The following is a 21300-nucleotide window of genomic DNA, read 5'->3' as shown; positions in this document are numbered from 1 at the left end:
TCAAAAATGTAAAGATAACGTTCTGGGCTGATGCTGTTCTATGTGTTGCATATATAAAGAATAGATTTCCATCTAATGCTATTAGAAACAAGACTCCATATGAAATGTGGTATGGATATGTTCCCTCGGTAAAGCATCTCAGGGTCTTTGGTTCCACTTGTTATGCCTTGATACCAAAGGTACATAGAAACAAAGTTGGTGCTAGAAGTCGTAAATGTATCTTCCTGGGGTATTCAAACACCTCCAAAGCATATCGTCTCTATGATGAAGTAAATAAAAATTTTGTTGTATCTAAAGATGTAATTTTTCTTGAATCATCCAAAACTGACAATGTTGTTAAGTGGCAACTTGATCGCTTGGATAGATTCGTAAAAGCAAAATCATTTCAAGAATTTGATAATCAGATTCCACATCTTGAAGGGGGGATTCCTATACTAGATCAACACATGGAATTTTCTTCTGAAGAACACTCTCCCCTGCATGAAACTCCAGCAATGGATGATGCTTTAAGTGATGTGATTGACAGAATTGGGAGACTCAACCTTGATTCAGTCCCAACTCAATTAGCGGAGCACCCTGGACCATCTAAGAAAGGTCCCCCAAAGTGGTTGACAAAGACACTTGAAAGTGTTCATCATGATGAGGTTGAAAAGATAGGAACTAGAAATTGAAACCGACAAAATGGAGGTGATGTAGATGACTCTAATTCACCTATTGATATGGATGTTTCTTATGATTGTGAATTGAACTTGTCTACAGATTTTTAACCAACTTCCTTCAAAGAAGTTACTTCTCATGATGAATGGAAATAAGTGATGCAAAAGGAGTATGATGCCCTCATAAAGAATGTCACTTGGAAACTGGTTGATCCTCCGTTAGGAACCAAACCAATTGGCTGCAAGTGGGTCTACAAGAACAAGTATAAAGTTGATGGCTCACTTGAAAAGCACAAAGCTAGGCTTGTGGAAAAAGGTTTTGCACAGAAGGAAGGGGTCGATTTTGAGGAGACTTTTTCCCCCACAACAAAATGGGTTACCATCCGGACACTCTTTTCCCTAGCAGCTCAGAACAGTTGGAAGGTCCATCAAATGGATGTAAAAACTACTTTTTTGAATGGAGATCTAAAAGAGAATGTTTTTATGTCCCAGCCTGAAGGATTTGTTGTGAAAGGACATGAACATAAAGTATGCAAACTTGTGAAGTCCTTGTATGGCCTCAAATAAGCACTGTGAGCTTGGTCTGAAAAACTAACTGAGCATCTTCTGAAACTCAATTTCAAACATTATGATCTTGATGATGCAACTTTATTTGTCAAGAAAGTTGGCAAAACAGTTGTATATCTTTTGGTATATGTAGATGATCTTTTGATGACAGGGAACAATGAAAGCTACATTGCATCCATAAATAAGGAATTGGGGAAAAGTTTTGAAATGAATAATTTGGGCTATGTTCATTACTATCTTGGTATTGAAGTAACCCAACATCCGAAGTCCATATTTCTTTCTAAAAATAAATACATTGGAGATCTATTGAACAGGTTTGGCATGACAGAATGCAATCCTCTTACTACTCCAATGGAACAAAACTTAAAGCTCACATCTATTGAAATAAAATAATTTGAGGATGCAACAAAGTATAGACAGCTTGTACGAAGTCTCAACTACCTAACTACTGCCAGACCAGACATTCCGTTTGTTGTTGGAATCCTCTCCAGGTTTATGCAAAAGCCTTGTGAGGGACATTGGTCTGCTGCAAAAAGAGTTCTAAGGTACTTGAAGGGATCTCAAGACTTTGGAATCAAGTATACACAGGTGGACGACTTCAGCTTGATTGGATACTCTGATTCAGACTTTGATGGAGACAAAGAAACTGGGGTATCTACTTCATGATATGCTATGAGTCTTGGATCAGGAGTTGTCTCCTGCAGATCACGCAAACAATCAGTTCCAACAGATTCCACAACAGAAGCAGAATACGTGGCAATAGCTGAAGCAACAAAAGAAATTGTGTGGCTCAAGAAAATTCTTGAATATTTGCAGGTAAAATAAGTACAATCAACTCCACTCATGATTGACAATATCGAGTCTACAATAAAGTTGGCCAAAAACCCAAAGTTCCATGATCGAATGAAGCACATCAATATCAAATATCATCTGATTTGACATCATGTTGAGGCCAAAACAATCCATCTCCATCATTGTTCCACTAATGAGCAAATTGCTGACATCTTCACCAAAGCACTTGGAAGAGAAAAGCTTGAACTATTTAGAATGATGCTTGGACTCACCAACATCCCTTCAATTTAAGGGGGGAATGTTGACACCTAATCATCAGGATTGCATGATATAATGTAAATAAATAATAAGTAATATGAACAGTCATCGGGAGATGAAGTGAACATTCTCTCCCTCATGTGTATAATAAAGACCACCTGAAGGAATATGATATACGAATCAATGTTGCTTTGAGGAGTTACTACCTGGCCTGACAGGTACTGATGTTGGATTAGTTGTTTGAAAAATACGCTGGTTTGTACTTCTGTGCTATTCTTAGTTTGTCCTAATGATTTGTAGGGGTTGGAGCCACTGCACCATATTTTCCTAAAAGGTGGAGTTTGTTCACCAAAAAGGAAATTAATCTACATGTTACAACGTTGTTAAAAAATGCGAGATGTATGAGGGTAGTGAATTATGCTAATAAGCAATTTAGATTGGGAGAGACGTAATTAAATTTTATTATTTAATTGAAGATTTCCAATTAAAATAATAATAAATCTACATTTATATATTCATATATTGATTGGAAGGCTTCTCACAATGGTCACTTCTTTCAATTAGATCCCCTTCAAGCCTTTGGGATACCTAATAATTTCTTATGTAATATAGTTGGGGCTTGCTACTTGTTGGCGTGTTGGGGTAAACAAACTTGATGTGTTTTTTTATCTTGCGGTTGGAGTCTATGGAATAAGAAAGAAATTTGATAACTTGAAAAAAGTTGTAGAGAAAAGATTAATCTCTCCTACCTTGACAGAACTCGTGGTCAATATCAACACCTACAAGAACTTTGTTGTGGAATATTATCAAAACTAATAGAAGGATATGAAAGAGTGTATTGCAAGAATGTTGACAAACATGGCCATTGAAACTTGCAACATTGTTTGTAGGAAGAGAAAATTATGTTTCTTTTTTCCAAACATGTATGTTAGTATATTACAATTTAATGAATATGTTTTCTTATTATCATATATGGTTTCATACTTTAACAAAACATTCGCCAAGACTTCACAATGTTTTATTATTCATAAAAGATTTGCCAAGATCTTACAAGATTTTATAATTCAACGAAAGATTCTCCATCACTATACAAGATAATATAATCTGGTGAGAGATTCTCCAAAAAAATTATATATACATATTATATTATTGATAAAATCACCTCCCATTTTTATGTATCATGGGGATTAGCCCATCTATTATACATATAAATTTAGGGTGGTTCTTAAATTTTTCCTTGTTATCATGTTTATTAAAGAACAACGTAAAGATAAGTATGGCGCTTTTCAAGGGTGTGATTCTCAGTTTAAGGACAAATTGGTTGAAATAATAGATTCTTATAAAGAATTGTTTAAAGAATGAAAACTTCTACCTCCAAAACGTGAAATACAACATGAGATTCAATTACAATATGATGCCCCTCTTCCGAATATTGGCATGTATCTTATGTCAGTCATAGAAAATGAAGAAATTAAGAAACAAATTCAGGAATTGGTTGATAAATGCTTCATTCGACCTAGTTCTTCTCCTTGTAGATCACCGATCATATTAGTACCTAAGAAAGACAAAACTTGGAGAATGTGTGTTGATTTTAGAGACTTAAATAAAATCTCCATTAAGAACACGTATCCTCTTCCAAGAATAGATGATTTGCTTGATCAGTTAAAGAATGTTGTTTACTTTACAAAACTGGATTTAAGAACTGGTTACCATTAGATTCGTATTGTAGAGAATGATACATGGAAAATTGTTTACTTTACAAAACTGGATTTAAGAACTGGTTACCATTAGATTCGTATTGCAGAGAATGATACATGGAAAACTGCATTTAAGACTAGATAGGGGCTTTATGAATCATTGGTTATGCAATGCTACAACAAATTTTATGAGAGTGATGAATGATGTGTTTCATCCTTTTCTTGATAAGTTTGTCATATTCTATGTGGATGATATTCTTATTTTCAGTTCAAGTTTGGAAGAACATGTAAAGCATGTTAAACATGTTTTTGATGTTTTGCAAAGACATAAACTTTATCTTAAACTTTTTAAATTTGAATTTGGGAAAACTTCCTTAGTATATCTTGGTTACATAGTTGGAGGAGGTCATATTAAATTAGATCCAACTAAAATTGATGTAATCATTAAGTGGCCAAGACCTCAAACTGTGACGGAAGTTAGAAGTTTTTTGGGTGCAGTTCAATATTGGAGGAAGTTTATTTCTCATTTATCTTTTATTGCATCACCATGTCATGCTTTAACAAGTTCTAAAGTTTCTTTCCAGTGGGGAGGAAAACAAAAAAAATCATTTCATACTTTAAAGCAGAAAATTGTGACAACTCCAATCTTATCATTACTAGACCTTCAACAACCATTTGAAATAGAAACTGATGCTAGTGGGTATGCAATGGGTGCAATGTTATTGCAAAAAGGGAAGCCTATTTGTTTTCATTCAGAAATATTTTCTAAAGCAATTGCTAACTATCCAACTTATGATAAAGAATTATATGCATTAGTGGAAAATGTTAAAAAATGGAAACATTATTTAATGGGCAAAGAAACAATGATTCATACAGATCATCAACCACTTCAATACGTTCAATCTTAAACTAAGTTGCAACAGTATCCACATTATAGATGGATGGATTTTTTTGCAGCAGTTCCACTTAGTAATCAAATATAAAAAGGGTACCACAAACAAAGTAGTTGATATGTTGTCAATACTTTTTTGAATGCTTCAGTAATTTTTCAAAATAGTTCTTTAGCACATGAAAGTTATAATGAACAATATGCTGAAGACACTGATTTCAAAGATGTTTATGAATCACTAACTCATGGTGCTCATGTGGAAGAAGTTAATTATCATGTTCATGACAGGTTATTGTACCATCTTGGCAAGTTGTGCATACCACAAGGAGAAAGAGCGCATGTGATCTGAGAAGCACAATCTTCTCGTGTTTAAGGGTGGTATAGGTACGACAATGGCACAATTACAAAGGTATTTATATTAACCTCGAATGAATGAAACAATTTCTAGATACATTAAAGGTTGTGTCATGTGTTTGATAAGCAAACCAAACAATAGAAAGTTAGGTTTGTATATGCCACTTCCAGTTCCTTTTCGGCCATGGGATAATGTATCTATGGATTTTATATGAGGACTTCCAATGTCTAGAAAAGGGCATGATTATTTGTATGTTGTGGTTGATAGATTTAGCAAAATGTGTATTCTTGGTCCATGTAAAAAGCAAGTAACTACTTAACAAACGTCACATATATTCTTTTCAAATGTATGGGTTCATTTTGGGTTTCCTACTTCCATCATTTCAGATCGGGATTCTCATTTCATGGGAGAGTTTTGGTCCACTTTGTAGGGACTCATGCCCACTAAGATGAAAAAGAGCACAAATTTTCATCCACAAACAAATGGTGAAATAGAGGTGGTGAACAGAACAATTGTACATCTTCTCAGAGGCTATTGCAACAAGCATCCTAAGTTGTGGGATGAATCCTTACACTATGTCCAACATGATTACAACTAGGCCTTGCATTCTTCTACAAGTAAATCTCCTTTTGAGACATGTTTTGTGTACTTGCAAAAATCACCAATGGACTTCATGTTTGGTGAAGAAACTAAAGAGGATGGACATGGAGATGCTGACAAAGAAATCAAGTTCATTCCAAGAATCCAAAAGACTCATGAAGCAGTGTAGGATCAATTGGAGAAAAGCTGGACCAAGTAAAAAATGTGCCATGGCAAGCATGGGGTGGAACTTCCAGGTTGGTGATCAAGTATGGCTACACATCAACAAAGAAAGGATGAAAGGTGAAGGTAAAAAGTTGAGGCCTATTAGGTATGGTCCTTTTGAAATTGTTGAAAATATTGGGCACAAATTCTGGTTGAATTTTCTTCCATATATGCACATATATTCAGTTGTAAATGTTGAAAATTTGAAGTTGTATGAAACTTCCATGATCATGGATCCAGAGGAGAATGTTAAAATTCCTGCTATAGATGATTTTTCACTTGAATATATGACTGAGTTATAGGAAGATACCATCTTATACAAGAAGGTCCACACTTCCAAGAAAGGAGATGTCGAGTATCTTTGAGTGGGACTCAAAGGTATGAATCCAAGCAAGGCAAGGTGGATGGATATCGGAAGGGTGAGGGAGTTGTACCCTCACCTCAAGTCTACTTAAAACCAAACTTTTGGTGGTCCAAAAGCTTCCAGTGGAGAAGAATGATTGAGGAGGATCCTCAAAATGCTCAAAATTTTATGGTCTCATATGTCTCCGAAAATAGTTCCAAGTTGAAGATCTCGTCGCGATGAATCCAACAGTATCTTCGGTTTTGCAATTGGCCTCCGGATGAAGGAGAAAATGTCTGTTGAAGTTTATGGCGAATAGGTGAAAATAAGGCCTTGTTGGCCAAGTGGCATTCACACAGTTTGACACATGCCAGTGGTCAAGTCAAAATAGGTCAAAGTTCAGTTTGGGTTCAATATGTTTAAAGGTACATATCTATCACAGGTACATGGTGAGATTTTTAAAATAAAAAACTATGGTTGACAAACCATATATTAAACTATGTTAAAAGGTTTACTATGGTGCAAATAAATATATATGGAGGGCGCATATATGAAATCAAGTGCTATGGTTTTAAAAAACCATATAAAAAAACTATATTACAAAGTTCAAAATGGTGGAAAGAGGTTGGTGTTCTGCCATATCCGGTAGGCCCGCCAAACCTCGGTCATATTAAGCATCGAATAACAGAGCTACACTATAACAAACAATTTTGGCATGGCATTTAAATATCGCGGAGGAGCTGGCAGTTATATGGAATGGTAGGTATAACAACGTCAAGGAGGTGGAACGGTTATGTGGCATGGATAGTTGGCACGCATTTGTAGTGTATTACCACCACCGGAGTACAGTTAGAAATATACCATATACACGTCAGTGCAACAACGCGGGGGTTTAGTTGACGGGTCCAGCACAATGTTGTTACAACAAATGCCACACCGCCGAGGGTTAGGTGCCACAGGTCAGAGTCCTTGTTGACCACCGGGTTTACTCTATCCACCAAAACGAATTCATTTAAACGATATGACATGTATTGAATTACAATTGTGCCAAGGGGTTTGAACATAACAAATATTTGCCAATATTTATAATATAGATGTATTCAAAGCCCGGGAGGTCTGCGGGTTTGACCCTGGGACCTGCCCTTGGATTATAAAATGATTTACCATTGCACCCAAGGCAGAGGAGATGAATAGTGAGCCTCAAACTTATACTTTATTTGTGCTTGCAAATGATCCTTTGAGCATAAGTTAGCCATTTCTAGGCCTTTTTGAGAACATAGAGTTGCATTGGATAGCAGAGGCCGAGGCCTTCCTTTTTACAGTAACCAGAAGTGCCTACGTGAACAGTTCAGTTGGTGAAATTCTATGTAAAAAGCCTTTTTGGAGCATTCCTAATATAAAAGATGGACATTGGAAGCGAATCCAGACATGTAGTCCAGGAGGGACGAACTCCGTCATCAATGTTTGTTGTGTTTTCTTCTTTTCTTGATGTTGTTCATTCTTATTTTTAGTTCTCAAATTTTATGTTTAAGGTATATTAACAACTCAAATTCCCTCATTCATTCACATAAATAAAAACCTAGTTAATGTTGGTGAAATTACACAAATAATCAATCGTGTAGATTTCAGATCACATACCTAGTGTATCACCGTGGGGCGCTCTAGTACTATTCGTGAAGAAAAATGATGGCACATTGAGATTGTGTATTAAATATAGGCAATAAAATAAAACCAAGATTAAGAACAAGTATCCATTGCATAAGATCAATGAATTACTTGATTTGTTGAGAGGAAATATAATGTTTTGAAAGATAGACTTGAGGTCTAGGTACTATCCGGTAAAATTAAGGATGAAGAGATCCACAAGATAACATTCAAAACTAGGTATGGGCATTATGAATTCGTAGTGTTTCCATTTGGACTCACCAATGTTCCAACAACATTTATGTGTTTAATGAACAACGTTCTCAGTCCATATTTGGATAAGTTTGTGTTTATCTTTCTAGATGACATTTTCATTTATTCTAAGACCGAGGAGGAGAATGAGGAATATTTAGATCGTTTTCGCAGTTATTGAGAGAGAACAAGGTTTATGCCAAACTCAAAAAATGTGATTTAATTCAATCACAAGTTCAGTACTTGGGACACATTGTTTCCAGGGAAGGGGTAGTAGTAGATCTAGAAAAGATCAAAGCTATCATGGAATGGCCTACTCCTCAGAACATGACAAAAGTTAGATCTTTCGTGGGATTGGTTGAGTATTATTGAAGATTTATTCATATTTTTTCAAAGATTGGGCATCCAATCACAAAATTGCAGTGAAAATAGCTAAATTCCAATGGACACTAGAGCGTGCAACCAATTTTGAGCAATTGAAATCTCTGTTCACACATGTACCAATATTGATAATAACATACCCAAAAAAGGAGTTTGTGGTTTGTATAGATTCCTGCAAGGAAGGGCTTGCTAGAGCCCTAATACAAGAAGGACATGTAGTTTTTTATGGGTCAAGCAAGATGAATGAGCATGAGTGAAACTATGTCACTCGTGACTTGGAACTAGCAACCATAGTGCATGCATTGAAAATGTGGAGGCACGACTTGCTAGGAAGGAGATTTGTCTTAATATCACATCATGGAGGGTCGAGGTATTTATTTGACCAACCTAAGATGAATGCGAGATAAGCAAGATGGATATCCTTGATTAGTGAATCTGATTTTGAAATAAAATATATCAAACAAAATGAAAGCAAAGTAGCAGATTCACTCAACAAAAGACTACAAGTGGCTCATCTGGTAGCTAGGTCAATATTAAGGAAGGATCAATGACGAAATGCATCAGGCTGAGCATTACCAACAAGTGAAGGAATGCTTGTAGCAAGGACCATATGGAGTATTGTGTAATATTACTCACTTACAGATGTTGGTTTGTTGAAGTTCTAAAGCAGGTGGTATATACCTTGTATGGGTGCCTTGAAGAAGCTCATCACTGGTGATTTTCATAAAAGGCCTTATTCAGGTCATCCCATTTATAAAAAATGATAACATCTATGAAAAAGATGTACTACTAGATAGACATGAAAAAAGATGTTGCTGATTATATTGCCATATGCTTGGTGTGCCAGCGAGTGAAGGTGGAGTGTAGACACCCAATCAGAGTGTTATAGCCAATCCCCATTCTTGAGTGGAAGTGGGAAGTCATTTCTATGGAATTCATCATAGGAGAAATACATTTTAATAGCCCTAGGCACCCTTATAATTATTATAAGAATTATAAATAAATTAAATAAAAAATGGGCTAAGTCAAGGGACAAATTTTAGGCCTGAGAGGGATTACTACTTGGGATATCTCTGGTTCTTATTATTGCTATTACAACCATGGAGGCTAATAGGTGGCAATAAAGTTGGGACACATGATTAAGTGGAAATATGGTGATTAGCTTGCAAGATTCTTGTAGGTAGACACAAACAAACCAAGGATGCTAAAGCAAAACCAACAGAAAAATCAGGGGACAAAAAGATAGGTGGATCGACGTTGATTGGTCAAAGGATTCGGGACAGACTAGGAATTAGCCAATATGAAGTGGATTTGGAGATATAGGAATAGGCAAATGAGCACAAGCGAAGGTTTGAAGTGAATTAAAATAGAGGAAGTGAGGGAATGAATTGAGAAACATACCATAGATTGAAGCATAAAAAAAAAGAGTTTTTTCTTTGGGCAAAAGCTGCATGGTAAGCAACAAAGGAAAAATAAATTCGAGAAACTAGAGGTACGTAGGTAGAGTGAGAGTCAGCACAAGAGGAAAATCTCAAAATACAATTCGTAGGGGGTTGTTGGCAATATATCATCATGAACAAAGTGAAATATAGAGGGGATGAGGAAGGGTGGACATTTTAATAATAGATAAATAAGGTTGTTGTAGGGTCTCACACAAGCATAGAAGAGAAACGTAGAAATGTAACGTAAGAAGAGCAGCCATTATGTGTAGGATGGCGTAATAAAAATGTCGCTGGTGAAATTATGAGAAGTGGAACAAGGAGGCAACACCAATGTAGCCGTGATAGTATAGGACCATTAGCAACATGAAGAACATAACCAAAGATGATGGAATAACAACCTGGAACTTTGAGAACTCATGTTGGAATGTTATGAAACCAGCTCAAGAAAAGATAGAAAAGATAGATCAACGCCTTAGAATTCAGCCTCTTCGAGGGGGCAACCTCCTTTACATTACATAAATGAACAATTCTTGGATGATTCAAATGACAAAACCTCCTTTCTATATATAGGAGTCTATGGAGTCATAATATAATCCAACCGACCTAACAATAATAATATAAAGCCACAAAAATAACAATAGAGGGATTCTATGGGGCACATAAATAACAATATGGGGGTAATAGGGGCACAACAATATAAATAAGGGGTAAAACTACAATAGTAATGGGGTAATCACTAGTATTATAGGGACCCAACATGCCCCTCTCCTTCAAAAAAGTGTTGTCCTCAACGCTTGAGTAGTTTCGGATACTTCTGCATAAAATTCTCATCCTCCCATGTGGAATCTTCAGCGGATAAGTTCTTCCACTTGATAAGATACTCTGAAATTGATCGATTTCGTAGCTGTCGAGTTCTTGTTTCTGTGACTGCTTCCGGTTCCAATATAATTTTTCCTTCTTCGTCAAGTTCTGGCAATATTGTTTGAATTGGGAGCTTGTCGCCTATAACCTTCTTTAAACATGAAACATGGAAAACTGGGTGCAACACCTTGTACGGACCATAATACTTTGGTGATAATTTATTATCCTTCTTAGCTTGCTTTAGGGACATTTTCTTATATGGTTGTAGCCGTAGGAATACCCAATCACCTACATCAAAACTTCTTTCACTGTGATGTTGATCTGCCTGTTGTTTCATTCTATTTTGTGCCAACACGAGGTTATCCTTTAAGAGTTGGAGGACTTGTTGTTGATGTTCGATGTGATGTTTCACTGCCTGAACCTTAGAATTTTCTCTTAGATATGATGTGATGGATGGTGGTTGATACCCATAAAGTGCCATAAATGGGGTCATTTTTGTTGCTGTATGGAAGGAAGTGTTATACCACCATTCAGCCAGAGGCAACCATTTGACCCATTGTGTCTGTTTATCAGATACAAAGCAACGAAGATATCCTTCCAAACATTTGTTTACTATCTCAGTTTGCCATCAGATTGAGGATGATAAGATGAGCTATGAGCTAACTGAGTACCAAGACAAGAAAATAATTCTGTCCAAAAATTTCCAGTGAAAATGGGATCTCTGTCACTTACAATAATCTTTGGGTTTCCATGTATCTTTTGAACTGTTTCCATAAATGCACTAGAAACTGTACTGGCTTTAAATGGATGTGATAATGCACAAAAGTGTGCGTACTTGGTAAGTCTGTCAACTACCACCATGATGACACTCTTTCCGTCAGACTTGGGTAAACCTGTGATAAAATCCATTGAAACCTCCTCCCAACGTTGGCTTGGAATGGATAAAGGTTGTAATAGACCCGGTGTCTTAATTGTTTCAACTTTATTTTGTTGACAAACCAAACATTCCGCCACAAACTTTTGAATATATGATTTAAGGCCATCCCAAAAAAATTCCTTCTTAACCCTGTGGTAAGTTTTTAAAAATCCTGAGTGCCCTCCTAAGGGAGAAGTGTGCAATTCCATAAGAATATTTTGTTTTAGCTGGGAATTCTTACAGAGGTATAAGCGATCTTTGTACCATAACGAAACATTTTGCCAGCTAAATGTATCAGAAGTACTGGAATCTTGTTGTAGCTTTCGAATAAGTGCCCACACTTCTTCGTCATTCTTCCATTCCTCCCTTGCTTCGTTTATCCAATCTGGTTGGATAATAGAAATGGCACACAACAATGCTTCCACATCCTCATCCTTTCTTGAGAGTGCATCTGCCACCACATTTTGCTTCCCTTTTTTGTAGATGATTTCAAAGTCATAACCCAACATCTTTGTGACCCACTTTTGTTGCTCTTCAGAGGATAATCTTTGTTCTAAAAAGTATTTAAGGCTATCATGATCCGTTTTTACCTTGAAGTGTCTTCCCATTAGGTAGGGTCGCCATTTCTTAAGTGCATGGAGTATTGCCAACATTTCCTTTCATAAATAGCTTTGCTTAAAAACTTTCCCTTGATTGGACGACTTTCAAAAGCAACGGGTCTTTCATCTTGCATTAGAACAACACCAATTCCATTTCCTGAAGCATCACATTCCACAATAAAGGTTTTTGTGAAGTCCGGTGTAGCTAAGACCGGTGCTTGGCACATTGCCTCTTTAAGATGTTCAAAGGCCTTTGTTGCTTCCGGAGTCCATGAAAATGAATCTTTCTTCAATAATGTTGTTAGAGGTGCTGCTATTCTCCCATAATTCTTAACAAACTTGCGATAATACCCTGTCAACCCAAGAAATCCTCGCAGATGCTTTATGGATGTGGGGATTTTCCATTCCTTAATGGCTTTAATTTTGCTAGGGTCTACCTTAACTCCTTCATGAGATACAATATGACCCAAATATTCCACCTCCTGGACTCCAAAGAAACATTTGGATCTTTTTGCATATAATTGTTTCTCCTCCAATAGTTGTAGCACCCTGTCAACATGTTCAACATGATCCTTCCAAGACTTGCTGTAGATTAGTATATCATCAAAAAATACTAACACAAATTTTCTAAGGAATGGTTTGAAAATTGAATTCATCAAACCTTGAAATGTTGAAGGTGCATTGGTAAGGCCAAAAGGCATGACCAAAAATTCATAATGACCCTCATGAGTTCTAAATGCCGTTTTCGGAATGTCTTCAATCTTCATTCTGATTTGATGATATCCCGAACGAAGATCCAACTTGGTGAAGTAAATTGATCCATGCAATTCATCCAGTAATTCATCAATGACAGGAATGGGGAACTTATCTTTAATAGTGAGCTTGTTGAGCTCCCTATAATCCAGACACATGCGCCATGATCCATCCTTCTTGTGCACCAATACTACTGGAGCTGAGAAAGAACTTTGACTCGGTTGAATTATACCAGCCTCTAGCATTTCTGCAACCATACGTTCAATTTCACTTTTTTGGGCATAGGGATATCTGTACGGCCTGATGTTTGGAGGAACACTTCCTGGAATCAGATGAATAGCATGATCATGATCACGCATAGGTGGGAGACCTTTAGGAGTCTCAAATACCTTGGAATGATTGTCCAAGACTTTTTGGAGATCTGGAGAAATAGATGATTCCAATGTGGAAACATCTAACGAACATAATTGTGCAATTACACCTCTTTGCTCCTTTTTAAGAAGCTTAGTCATGCCATTAGAGCTGATTATCTTTCCTGGTTTCCCTGCAATACCCCTTAATTCAACTTCCTTTCCTTCCATAGAAAATTTGATGAAAAGTTCTTGAAAATTAAAAGCTATTGTACCCAAGGATTGTAGCCATTGGACTCCTAGTACAACATCAGCACCTCCCATTGGAATGGAAAGCATTGGGCTAGTCAATACATATTCTCCCATGGATAGCTTGATATTATGGCACTTTCCAGAGCAATTTATTGTTCCTCCATTTGCAATCATCACTTGACACTCTGGTGCTGGATATAGGAAGCAATTCAATTCTTTTGCTACCCTACAATGAATAAAATTGTGGGTGCTTCCTGAATCAATCAACACTATTACCTTTTTCTTCTTGATTTGTCCTTCTATCTTGATGGTTTGAGGAGTGGTAATTCCTGCCAATGCATTACAAGATATGGTCGGATTTATTTGTTCTTCATCTAGGCTTTGTTCCTGGAGTATATCCTCTTCTTTTGACCTTTCTTGCTCCTTTTCTTCTTCCTCTTCACAATCTATGTAGAATAATTTCTTCTCAGCACACTTATGACCTTTTGTGTATTTGCTATCACAACTGTAACAATGCCCTTTTGCTCTTTTTTCTTCCAATTTTTGTGGTGTCAACCTTGTAGGTTGTGGAAGACTAGGGGAAACAACACTTCCGTCTTTATAGTTGTGAGTGGTATGCTTCCTAGTTGCCATAATTTTGCTTTCCATTTTTCTTGCTAACCTGAATGCCTTCTCTAATGAATCAGGTTCCCAAAGGCGGACATCATGTTGGATATTATCCTTTAAAGACCCTATGAACACATCAATCCTATGCTCCTCTGGAATATCTTTTACCCTTATGTTCAATTTTTGGAACCCCTCAATGTGCTCCATTATTGAACCCTTTTGTTTGAGACTTATCAACTGGCTAAAAAAAGTGTTGCTTTTTGTATCATCATAATGTGCTATCAATTCTTCCGTAAAAATTGCCCAAGTGATAAATTATTTACGAGAACAAAGCCATTGATACCATACAAACTGATTTGGTTCCAAATATACAGTTGCCATACGTACCTTTTGTGCGTTTTGCACATTATTGAAATCGAAGAATTGCTCCATCTGTAATATCCATGTGGCGGGATCCTTGCCATCAAACTTCCTCATATCGATTTTTGGAATATGGTGATTCTTCAATCCAACATTAGCATCTATGGAATCATGATTAACATTTCTTTTGTTCTCATCATGAGTTTCCTTTAGTACCCTTTCACCCTTAGGGACCATTTCTTGTAGCAACTTATTCATATTTATCTTCAATTCGTCCATGTTTGTCTTCAAATCTATCTTCAATTCATCCATCTTAGCTTCCATGTAAATCATCTTAGCTTCTACGCCTTTCTTTAAACAGTCCATCTTAGCTTCTACACCTTTCTTTAAACCATCCATCTTAGCTTCTACATCTTTCTTTAAACCATCCATCTTAGATTCTGTTCCTTTTTGTGCAAGGGACAATTGTTTCACTTGGTCTTGTAATTTTGATATATCATGTTGCATTTCTTCCTTTTCTTCATGAGTCATGCTAGAGCTTTCAGGTTCCTTACTAGGTGTTTGCATTTTCTTTCCTCGGGGCATCAGTTACCGATAATAATGCTCTACTATGCCCTTTGAATTCCTTCAAAATAAATTTTCAAACCAAGCTTAAGCAAAAATTTAAGAAAATCTACACACCTTTTTTCACTTTGTAGGAGCTCGATATTGCTTCTGATGTATCTCTGTACTTTCCAATCATCTAGTTCTAAATTTGTGAGCTGTAGTAGCCCTCTATGTCCTCTTTCCAATGCCACAAGTATGACCCAAATTGGATTCTCCAAGGAAGAGTTATGTGAAATCTCCCACAGTGACTTGCTTTTAGACTAGTTCAGTAGAGTGAACTTGTACGACGTGCCACGAATCACTGTTTCAACCTTTGAATCTGAAACATGCATACAAGAAACTAAAGTTCGTCCTCTTTCTGTAGCTTCTTACGAAATTTCAATCCGATCCCCAGAGAGAAAGTTATGACGATTTTCCCCAGGTCACTTGTTTTGAATGTAATTCAGGAGTCTGCAAAAAGACCAACTTCCTCAGATCATATCTCCGTAAATATCGCTCGAAAAGATCTGAAATTCGAACCCAAGGTTCAGCGAGATTTCTTCTCAAATGGGTTTTTTTTTGCGACTTCTGAAACGTCACAGAAAAAAGTTATAGCGAAAATGCCACGATGACCTGTTTGGAGCAGCGAAACCCTAGAATCCAAAGCTCTGATACCAAATGTTATGAAACCAGCTCAAGAAAAGATAGAAAAGATAGATCAACGCCTTAGAATTCAGCCTCTTCGAGGGGGCAACCTCCTTTACATTACATAAATGAACAATTCTTGGATGGTTCAAGTGACAAAACCTCCTTTCTATATATAGGAGTCTATGGAGTCATAATATAATCCAACCGACCTAACAATAATAATATAAAGCCACAAAAATAACAATAGAGGGATTCTATGGGGCACAGAAATAACAATATGGGGGTAATAGGGGCACAACAATATAAATAAGGGGTAAAACTACAATAGTAATGGGGTAATCACTAGTATTATAGGGACCCAACATGGAATATCATGGTCATTCATGTAGTTTCCTAGAGGGGAAATTTGGCAATGAATTCTAGATATTACATAGTAGACCTTTGGATTCCTTGGACCAACTTGTGCCTGAGCCATTTGTGACTGAAGGGTGGAGGTAGTATATCTCTAGATTCCCTTACTTGGCTCATTACCTATAGTAGCTGAAGGGTGGAGGTAGATTGGAACCTCTAAAGTCCTTGGTTTAGTTGGGGTATTTTCTTTTGTCCTTTGAGCAACCTTCTCAAGCCTTGGAATCCAACTCTGGGTGACAACTACAAGAGAGACCTGGTTGCAAATTGTCTATGGTTAGGTGGAGATTAGTTGTCCTGAACTCAGTTTCCCAAATCAAATTGAGATAAGTATCTCTCATGTTTAACTTGTATAGTGAGTTTCATGCTCACTCTAATTGAGTTGAAATGGTGTTGTAGTATGCTCACACATTAAGTTAAAAGTTAAAACCAATTCAAAATAGTGTCCATTGGCACATGTCAAAATGCGACATCTACTGGCAACAAATAAAGCCTATTGACTCTAGTGTCTTGAATACTTCTCTACTTTCACTTTCAAAATCTATACAAGACTCCATTAAAATTAAAAGATAGTTTAAAGTTTTAAACACATCCACTAATTTTATTTTGAAATAAAATTTTACCCCTGAAGACTGGAGACTGCACACGATAAATACCAGTAGTCCCATACACATGATGCCATCCATAAACGGAATTGCACAATTACTAGATTGATATACAGGGAAACTGGAGTTTTAACTTCTATCATAACTTTTAAAAGCAAAGCTTTATTTTTATCATTAAAAAGAGCACGAAAGACATAGTTGAAGTGACCTCCATACCAATGATATTGTCCCAATGCCATGATTAAAAGCTATATTTTAGAGATAATCATAAAAGCTGAAATACATGAGGATTTACATACTCACTTCCTGTAGTTCTCAATTTTTGTGAAGTCATTTTGAGAAATACACTTCAAGGTTGGGCTGCACTATATAAGATGGATTTCTTTTAGCTTTCGTTCCCACTTTGAGGTATTTATTTAAGTTTCACCGAGACTTACATATTACCTGGTATATTTTAGAAAATGCCATTCAGATGAGGCAGACCGCAACAAGAATAGAACCCTTGTATACAGTTTTATATTCTGTCAATCTCATTACTCGCAACTGAACAGTTGCCTTATTAGTTGGTTCTCGATATTTACAGTTTGGGAAAAATGTGTTTAATTAAAAGGCACAACGATCAAGGTTGAATGTTCCATGACTATGCCAAGACCGTATTATAGGTTTAGGCAACTTGAACTTGCTCAAATAACAACAGAGATAGCAACATTCAGAAAACAAAATACGAAGTTTAATAGATCTTGGTCCTTTATCAAAGTACTGCTGTATGAAGAGAAAGCAAATTGCTTAAAAGATGCAAATCCTAAGAAGAAAAATTATATGCTGTTTACTTAAAATCCATATTGGTTGCCAATAATACGCACGAATATAAAAGTCGAGGTGTAAATGCACTGAATCAGCTCACTAGCACCTTTGAAGTCACTTTCCTGTAGTTTTCATTTTCGTACATCCTCAATATGTGCTTCCCTGTTAGTGTCTTTTTTAAAGAAAGGTTAACTTCAGCCACCTCCGATGGAAGTTCTTCTGTTGGTACTAGATAGGTGCCATATCCCACTAGGCATAGTATAGGACCAGCAAGTGCAGCAAATGTCAAGTCAACTGTAAATTTGTTGCCACAAATGAAAGGCCGGCCATCAGCAAGCACATTATCTACATCCATACGTTGCTACTGGAAAATTATTTTTTTACTAGCACCTCTTGAAATATGCGACGAATCTTATCAAGAGAAAGATCTTTTGCTGCAGGCCTGCTGCAACCAACAAATCTATATATCGCCGGCTTTAAGGATGGCATTAAACACCAAGTTAACAACCTTTCCCCAAAACGCAGCCCTTGACTTAAATCTTGAAACTGTGTCTGTCATAGAGCAGATAACAATATGCAAATCGCCTGACACGAGGACCCAATATCTCATTGAATTTTGTATCCCATTCTTACACAGACTGCTCAAGGTTCAACGGATACAACCGATCCAAAATATGTTCAAGATTGATTAATCAATGCGATCCGAAATATGTTCAAGGTTAATTAATCCAGTTAAAAATCAATTTAAATAACGGTTCGAAGTACATTTTTCAGCTCGGCTCTAGATCTGAGACGAGATCAAAAACTGCTGTTACACAGTTTGTTGCATGCTAATCAAAATCTGCAACCACCGCCCATGTAGTTCAATACAAACTGTCCACGTTGCGTTTTTAAAACGTAAAGTTGTGAAATTTATATAAAAGGATGTGCCAGTGATTTTATTGTCATCTTGATTACACTTAATCGTACACTGTCCACATACCATTTTTAATCTCGGAATAGTTAGTCAGCACGATCTCATCGCGTGGATTTCGGAACACTTTAAAGCGATTTCGTGCTTTGATTTATCTGGAATTCTGGGGATCTTTTAAGCGGAAGCTTATATTTATTGAAGGTTGTCAGACAGCTCAGCTTCCATTGTAATAATTAAGATTTGGCTTGGGTTCTTCACCGTCATGGGAGAACGTTGAGGGCCAGGTGTTTAATGCTCAAACAGAACTAAAAGTCTTAGTTTTCATTAGGTGGCACCGAATTATCCAGGTCAGAGAAATCCATTGAAACCATAACACAGAAGTCCAATTGTATGCCAACCTAAGGAATGGCACAAATGGCAAGGTATGAGTTCAAGTGTTTGATGCCATAAGTGTCAGAGCGTCGATTTCCAAACAAACACGCAGATCACCTTCAGCGAATATCAAAGCGGGGTTTTAAACAAAGAACATATGTTACCGGTTTTGTATCCAGATTTCATAGTAAGTGTTGCAAGATTCGTGTTAATATATGGACTGTGAAAGATATTTTTCAAAACATATGTGCCCAGGTGCCAGTTTACAAGCAATATCGAACGTCAGTTGTGCATTGAAAGCCAAATGACATGTACGCATCTTTCTAAAGGGGTGTAGATTTACTACAATGCCCAGTGTTTGTAAATAATTATCAAATGCCCAATTATTGTGACCTTTGCAGCGATATCTACAGAGATCTTCCCACAAATGTTCTCTCATATGAGATGGTTCTACATCGGGAAGAAATTGTGACAGAAACGCACAGGATGTCAATTACGTTAAAGGGCATTTATGACAGATAAAGAGATGAAGGAAAACGCATAGTTTGCCAATCCCAACATCTCGACGCAGTGGATCCTGTCGTTATAGGAAAAACTAGGGCAGAGCCGTATTATTCTACCGACAAGGATCGGATAAAGAAATGGGGATTTTGATTCATGGAGACGGAATTTTTTCCGGACAAGGGTTGGTTTACGAGACTTTGCATCTCAGTGCTTTGCCGAACTACACTACTCACGGGACTGTTCATATTGTGATTAATAATCAGTTTGCTTTCACTACTGATCCTGAATCTGGCAGATCCTCACAGTATTGTACTGATGCCGCAAAGGCTTTGAGTGTGCCCATTTTCCATGTGAATGGCGATGATGCTGAAGTTGTCGTGCTTGCATGTGAACTTGCTGCAGAATGGTGGCAGACCTTCCAGTCTGATGTCGTTGATGATCTTGTTTGCTGTCGCAGGTTTGGGCATGAGAGATTGATGAACCATCTTTCACTCAACCGAAGATGTATCAAGTTATTAGAAGCCATCCACCATCACTAGATATGTATGAAAAGAAGCTCATAGAATCCGAGGAGTTGTCAAAAGAAGAAATTGACAAAATTCGTGTAAAGGTTTTGTAAATTTGAATGAAGAGTTTGTAAACAACAAAGGTTATGTTCCAAAAACACGCGATTGGCTTGGAGCCTTTCGGTCAGGCTTCAAGTCGCCAGAGCAAATATCTAGATTTCGTAATACAGGAGTCAAACTAGAGATATTCAAGCGTGTTGGAAAAAACCATAACCACTCTTTCAGAGACATTTAAGCCGCATAGAGCCATCAAGAGAATCTATGATCAACGAGCTCAAATGATTGAAACGGGACTGGGGCCAGCCCATGAGAAAATAACCTGAATTGCAATAGACCATCAGAATGAATAGGTTTTTTTTTTTTTAACCAAAAATAAATACTTATTAGAGAGAGCCTTGAAAGGTTACCATACACAATTTCTAGGTAGAGTGTAGTAGATATTTAACAACTAGTCATGCATGCATGGGCCCATAGGTCTCAAGGGTTCAACTTGCTCTGATACCAAGTGTAAGGACCAACATCTAGACTATATACATTTTTTTTTTGTGTTAACAGCAAATACAACCAGAAAAGAAACGCATTGAAATTTCAAATTTATTTAGCACACACATTCCTGACACTCATTTCAGGAAACATATCATAACATTTACATACTTTTAACTAAGATCAATAGTAATGAAATACATATGTACCGTTCACCAGAAGGCGAGACTCCACTTGCTCTGTTGTTACTGGAATTCCCTTGTAGCCGGTCACCTCTGCGAGTGAATGATGACGCACTTGATCCGAATGCGAAGACCCACCGGTTAACCTCCCAGCCTACTCCTTGGGTACTCTTCTTCCCCGCGGACCCCCGAGCTGCAATGGGGTTGTACAATGGAGGAAAGCACTAACTGGTAGAGGAGAGCACCCTTGGCTCAAGAGTCCCCTCTCTAAAATCCTCTACCTCACCAAACTCACTATAGCTTCGTAATCACTGCTCTGACATCATTTCATCCATCCAAAAATAGAGTTCCCCCCCAAAAAAAAGTCCCTTCTCCCATGGCTTGCCCCTTCTTTTATAAGAGTCCTCATAGATGACACTTGGCATGTCATGCATATATATATATATATATATA

General features: G+C 37.1%; 1 pseudogene; it reads right to left on the bottom strand.

The window, feature by feature from the left end:
* Positions 1-17918: 17918 nt before the first annotated feature.
* LOC149201371 (uncharacterized) lies at positions 17919-18498 on the bottom strand (annotated as a pseudogene).
* Positions 18499-21300: the final 2802 nt, after the last annotated feature.

Source organism: Pinus tabuliformis, chromosome 2_1 (assembly GCF_031772625.1).
Source record: "Pinus tabuliformis cultivar Carrire ecotype Pingquan chromosome 2_1, CPIR1, whole genome shotgun sequence".
In the NCBI taxonomy this organism is placed as follows: domain Eukaryota; kingdom Viridiplantae; phylum Streptophyta; class Pinopsida; order Pinales; family Pinaceae; genus Pinus; species Pinus tabuliformis.
This window is presented reverse-complemented; position numbering and strand designations above follow the sequence as displayed.